Consider the following 6968-nt stretch of genomic DNA (forward strand, 5'->3'; position numbering starts at 1 on the left):
AGTTGTCTTAGAATTCGCTCAGTCCACTAAACTTAGCCTTGCGGGACACTCCTGAGTCAAGCTTGACCTGCTGTTCAAAAATGCTCAAGACATCAACCCATCTTTAAAACTGGAACAAAAAATGGACATTTCTCCATGATATTCAGGTTACAATATTATGCATCTGTACGCATTGAGAGCTCCAATAACAAACCACTTAATCTTTAAATGCCACAATGATATGAACCAGGGGAATAAAAAGTCCAGCCTGACTTAGCAGAGATTCTCCATCATTCTCTAAGAAACTCTTAGCAACTTAAACACACCCATCCACACATCACCAACCACTCTCTCCTTCAGTTCCCTCAAACTCATTTTATAATTACTGTTTTCCCCATCTGCGTATTTATAGCATGATATTCAGCTGCCTTGGCTCCCATTTTATGGCAAGGTGATGAGCTAAGAGGCCGACTACCTTCTATAGGACAAGGTGAGGGCTCTCTGTATATCCAACTCTCAGTTAACGGCTACCTCCGTTAGCCACTTTCAGTGCAGAAATTTCAAATCCCATAACTTTATAACAAAGTATTACATTTAAAATCTAAGACGGCTAAAAAAAAAAAAAAAAAACTTTTGGTAAAGTAACAGACTTCTTATCTAGTACATAGTTAACCCACAAGTTAAAAATATAGCAAGACCCCAAGCAATAAGCAACAGAAATAAAAAACTACTTGAGATGCTAAGTAAAATTAAAGTAACAGTTACGGTTAATATAATATGTTGACCATAACAACATTATTCATTGCCTCATAAAGTCTCACAAATGGAACAAATTAAACTGGTTACAGCAAAGAGATACACAACTAAGGTTTTTAGGTTCATTTTTAAAGCATCTGTGCATTTCCTTTAATCTGCAAACAAAAAATGTCAATTGGCAAAGCTTTAGCTAAAGTGTACTTAAAAAAGAATATTCAGGAACCATTGGGTCTTATACTTAAAAATCCTCAATCTGGCAACCAACAGATGTTTCAGAGAAAATGACAGAAATGTAAAAGACTAACAATGCTACCCTCTTGCCCCTAAAATTCAGTCACACAAAATTTGCCTGCATTTAAAATCAACATATAAGGATTATTTCTAAACAGCCTTTTACTAGAAAAGAATACACACATAATCACATGCACGAGGAAAACTTCTAGCAAATACACTACTCAGAACAACAGCAACGGCGACAAAAGAGCACAATCAAGAGCGAGGGGTGGGGAAGGCTTAGATGTGTAAGTTCACACACAAGCATTTACCTATAGATTCTGGAAAGAATAGAAGAATCATGTTTTATCTCCTAACTCTAAGCTCTCTCAGAATTAGGATTAATAACCATGAAATAGTCACATCTGAGCCTTTAGCAAGGATCAAGTTCAGGATGCTGAACGGTACTCAGAAATCTGAGTAAAATCTGTCGATCAGTGACTGGACACACATAAGCTTATCTACTGTAAAAATAAGTTAGTTGGGAAGTTATGGGACATGGTTCAATGCCAGGAGCTCTGGTGGCCCAGCAATTAAGTGCTCAGCTGCTAACCAGAAGTTTGGCAGTTCGAACCCACCAGCCACTCCGTGGGAGAAAGACATGGCAGTCTGCATCCATATAGACTTGGAAACCCCAAGGGGCAGTTCTACTCTGTCCTATAGGGACACTATGAGTCTCAATTGACTCAACAGCAACGGGTTTGGTTTTGGGTTTTTTTGGGTTCAACTCTATTCAATGAATATTTCTAGAACACAAATTTGTAATGTGTTTTCTGACTTTCTACAGACCTGAATCCCGCCGTTAAAAAGGGGGTCAGAGACCCTTTATTTGGATTCACTTTAGTTATTGTTCAAGGCAGGAGGAGCTGTTAACAATGAAATAGGTGAGGGCCTTTCTGGGAGGGACAGGGTGTGGTCTCGGACGGAAAGAGTCCTGTGAAGGAAAGACAGAGTGTAGTACCAGAGAGGGGAGTGCAGTTTCTCAACCTGGGCAAGAACTGGGGGAGCAGGGCAGGGAAGATCCACAGTCCTGTAGATGAAAGGGTTCACAAAGTCTCATGAGAACTTAAGGGTTGTTCTATTTCAATAATCTGAAAACAAATAATGTTACGATACTCTTGATCACCATGGCAGCCATGTCCATTGAGTTTGAGCTCAAAGCCATACTCTAAGGTATCACAGTGGGTCCATAAGAAAGGAAGACAAATTTGAGAATCTAAATGATGTTTTCTCACTGGGTGAAAGGTAAGGGATGTCAAAGTCCTGAGCATGAAACCAAGTTTCACAGAGGTTGAATATAGTGAATATGGTGGGAGAATTGAATTACCACCCAGCATATAGCAGGGTAGATGGGCCAACCACAGAAGAACCTTCCCAGAATAGTCAGCATCATATTCCAGTCATAGGCAGTAATTTAGTTAATGTGGTTAAATTAATGTTGTTAATCTGAATTAGTAATATGACGTGTACTTAATGTAAACATTGATTTAGGTTTTATAAATGTGTAAGAGCTTAAAAAGAAACAGTTTTGTACGTGTACAGTTAGAAGTATCATTACAATTACAGTAATTTCAGTCAACCCTGGGGTTCTGCAAGATATTATTTCCTTTAAAAGGGATCCCATCCAAGTTTGAGAAACCTTGGATTAGTGATTAAGCATACACCACCCTGGGTTTGAGTCCTATATCTGGCATTTATTATCTGTTTAACCTTGAGTGAGTTAACAAACCTCTCTGAGCCTCCGTAAGTAACAATGGCCTCAGAAAGATAACGGCTACTTCACAAAAATAAGGTGAGTAATAGTTAAATTGGAGAATACATAAGCGCTTAGCACAGTGCCTGATGCTTAGTAAGTACTCAGTTCAACAGCCCTCATCACCATCAATATTAACCACTGACACACTGCATTGTTTTCTTAAAGGATACTCACCCTGCTGTTAATAATTAGTTCTTTGCTCTCTATTAATTTAACCTGTGACTTTATGAAAGCCATTCAAATTCTCAGCCATAATGTTCCCTCCACTCTCTATGAACAGTTCTTGGAAGACAGTACAATTAATTGAATTATTACGAATAAGAAATAATACTAATAATGTGTGTGGTTTTCCATGGTGCCCAGGAAGGAAATTAGACCCTTTCGTACAATACGTTTCTTCCTTGTAAGTAAAATAGAAATAACAATACTAAACATCTTGCAATGGCTCCGAAACGATTAGCTGGGTAAAAAGGTTGCTAAGCAATATGCACATGAGAGTAAAATCTTAGTCAGTGCAGTAAATTGCACCATTTGTTCAAGATATTCACTGCCCCTCTCTAGCCAGCCCTTCCCTACAGTCTTCCCTGTAGGAAGAGAATCCTTCCTGACCCACTGACATCAGGCTTGGCCATGTGACTTGTTCTGGACAATGAAATGTGAGCAAAAGCGACACATGCCATATCCAAACAGAAGCTATATGAGCCATCTTGTGGGTAAACTACTGTTTCTTCTTCTCTGCCATGAGAATGGCCTGTCCAAGGAAGGGACTGCTCCTTCAACCTGGGTCCCAGGATACAGCCATAGGGAGCAGAACCACAGACCACTGAGATTTAGAGGCTGTTTGTTACCTCAGCAGAACCTAGCAAAATCTGACTCATACACCCAGCTACCACAGATGCAGTAAGTGCTCAAACAAAATATCTAACATTTAGGTCAAAATATAAGGCAGCGTTTTCTCACTAATTTATCTCTCATTTCTTTCCTCCTTCTGTCACATTACCAATCTAGGTAATGTCATACTTTGAGGGACGGAATATCTCATATTAGATCTCTGACAGATGCAAATCATTTGTAAATGATGTCTTTTTAAACACAGAGAAGCATCACAACTATTTTAACTGCCGTCAAACACATTCTCTTTATCATTCTCGGTCCTGACTTCCTTCCTGACAAACAGCTGCTCTAATGTTTGAGCATCAATAAGAAGGCAATCCTTGGAAAGGCTCAGAGTAGGATACATCCTGCCATGAGATGATACAGTTGTGCAAACAGCTCCAGTGAACGCCAGCAAGCATCAATGGGTGTGGGCTGAAACCAGGGCTTTGAACCCGTTCTTCCCAGTTCGGTCACGACTGACAAAGCAAAATTGGAACAGACCTGTATTATTATTTTTTTTAATTGTACTTTAGATAAAGGTTTACAAAACAAACTAGTTTCCCATTAAACAATTAATGCGCATATGGTTTTGTGACATTGGTTGCCAACCCCACGACATGTCAACACTCTCCCCTTCTCGACCCTGGGTTCCCCATTACCAGCTTTCCTCTTCCCGCCAGCCTTCTTGTCCTTGCCCCCAGGGCTGGTGTGCCCATTTAGTCTAGTTTTGCTCTATGGGCCTGTCTAATCTTTGCATGAAGAGTGAACCTCAGAAGCGACTTCGTTACTGAGCTAAATGGGTGTCTGGGGGCCATACTCTCAGGGTTTCTCCAGTCTCCATCAGACTAGTAAGTCTGGTGTTTTTGTGTGTGTGTGTGTGTGTGAGTTAGAATTTTGCTCTACATTTTTCTCCAGCTCCGTCTGGGACCCTCTATTGTGATCCCTGTCAGAGCAGTCGGTGGTGGTAGCCAGGCACCATCTTGTTGTGCTAGACTGTCTGGTGGAGGCTGTGGTAGTTGTGGTCTGTTAGTTCTTTGCAGACCTAAATTTTTAAAACGTGGGTGAACTGGAATAATAACCAGAATGGGGGAAATTACAGGTCGAAGCCCTGCTAGAAATTTAATCTCCCTCTTAGAAAAAAAGGCATCATGCGTGTTGCATAGCAACCAAATCTCTTGACTGGCAGAGCCAGAAACAGCAGTGCTCCGCTCAAAGATGGCGGCCGACCGCTTGGAAGGTGTGTCACTCTCTCCACAGTTCTGCCAATAATCCAATCTCCCACATCAGGCTTCTGAATCGGCTCACTGTGCTTCTTCCAAGCCTCTCATTCCAAGGCTTCAATCTGTAATTTTTCCCATTCTGGTTATTGTTCTGGATCATCCAAATTGTAAAAATTCAGGACAGTTTCGATTTCTCTTCGTCGGCCATGAGAGAACCAGTTTGAATCGGTTTGAAGGCCTGGCTGAAACCCATGACTCCAAGAGTCAGCTCCTCTCCTGGAGCATTACCCCATTATGAGTCCAGCTGTGCCTTACCCATGCACACCTCACCTGCTATCTGTGACTCCATTTTACAATGGTTCTATGAGTTCCATATTGCGCCGAGTCATCTCACCGTCTTCCCTTGAGCCTTCTGCAAGACAGATCATTCAAACCTCAGAGCTCCTTGAGGGCAAGACCCATGTCTCATTTATCTTCTTCGTATCTCAGCACGTATCATTATCATTAGAGACAGCTCAGTGTACAGCAGTTAATAGCACGGGCTTTGAGGCCAACAGTCAAAGATTAAAACCCAGCTTCTCCACTTACTTGGTTAGGGATCATGTGTACAAGATGCTGCCCCACCAATGTTCCTCTGATCTTGATTATTTCACAGTGTCCCCAAGGACTTTCTACTGGCAATACCAACATCTCTGCCTGAGGGCTTCTTTTGAACCTCAGATCCTACCCTTGCAGAAGGGTGGAAGTGCCAGAAAGTTAAGCAGGCTCAACAACTGACAGGAGCTGATGTTTACTATACCCCTGCTCCCTTGACCCTCCCACAGGATCATCCTAAGACTGGTGTTTTACACAATCTCCAGCATTTCCTCCTGGGATTAAACTCCAGTCGCCTCTGCACTAACTTACTGTCCCCATCTATCGGCTGCCTTCTCTTCCCAGTCTCATAACCTCACCATCCTACAGAGGTTCTCTGTATGTCCCAAATAACTACTTGCACTTGAATACTTGTCACAGGATCTGCTTCCCAGGAAAACGACACTAAGACTCTTGGGAAAGTTTCTTAACCATTCCAAATCTTAATTTCATTATTGAGAAAAATAATAGATCATGGAGTTATTGTTAGGATTAACCAAAACTAGACCAAATCCAATGCCATCAAGTCAATTCCAACTCATAGGAACACTGCAGGTCAGAGTAGAACTGCCCCATAGGGTTTCTAAGGCTGTAAATCTTTTCAGGAACAGACTGCCACATATTTCTCCTGCAAAGTTGCTGGTGGGTTTGAACTGCCAACCTTTTGGTTAACAGCAGAGCGCTTAACCACTGAGCCACCAGGGCTCCTATATGCATTGCCATCCAGTGAAGTCCAACTCATAGTGACCCTATAGTGAGGATTAAATGAGATAATTCTTAACAATGCTTAGCAGATAGCATTAATCCAAAAAACACATAATAATAAATGCTGGAGAGGTTGTAGAGAGACTGGAACACTTATACACTGTTGGTAGGGATATAAAATGGTACAAACACTTTGGAAATCTATTTGGCACTTCCTTAAAAAGCTAGAAATAGAAGTACCATACGATACAGCTATTCTGCTCCTTGGAATATATCCTAGAGAAATAAGAGCCATCACATGAATACATATATGCACACCCATGTTCACTGCAGCACTGTTCACAATACCAAAAAGATGGAAATCTAGGTGCCCATCAATGGACGAATGGATAAACAAATTATGGTATAGCCACACAATGGAATACTACACAACAATAAAGAACAACGATGAAGCTGTGAAACATCTTATAACATGGAGGAATCTGGAGGGCATTATGCTGAGGGAATTTAGTCAGTCACAGAAGGACAAATACTGTATAAGACCACTATTATAAGAACTCAAGAAAAGGTTTAAACACAGAAGAAAACGTTCTTTGACAGTTATGTGGGTGGGGAGGGAGGGTATGGGTTATTCACTAAGTTCACAGTAGACAAGAATTATCTTAGGTGAAGGGAAGGACAGTACACACTACAGGGGAAGTCAGCACAACTGGACTAAACCAAAGCTAAGAAGTTTCCTGAATACAATCAAACAATTCGAGGGACAGAGT

Source organism: Trichechus manatus, unplaced genomic scaffold (assembly GCF_000243295.1).
Source record: "Trichechus manatus latirostris isolate Lorelei unplaced genomic scaffold, TriManLat1.0 scaffold00001, whole genome shotgun sequence".
Classification (NCBI taxonomy): Eukaryota; Metazoa; Chordata; class Mammalia; order Sirenia; family Trichechidae; genus Trichechus; species Trichechus manatus.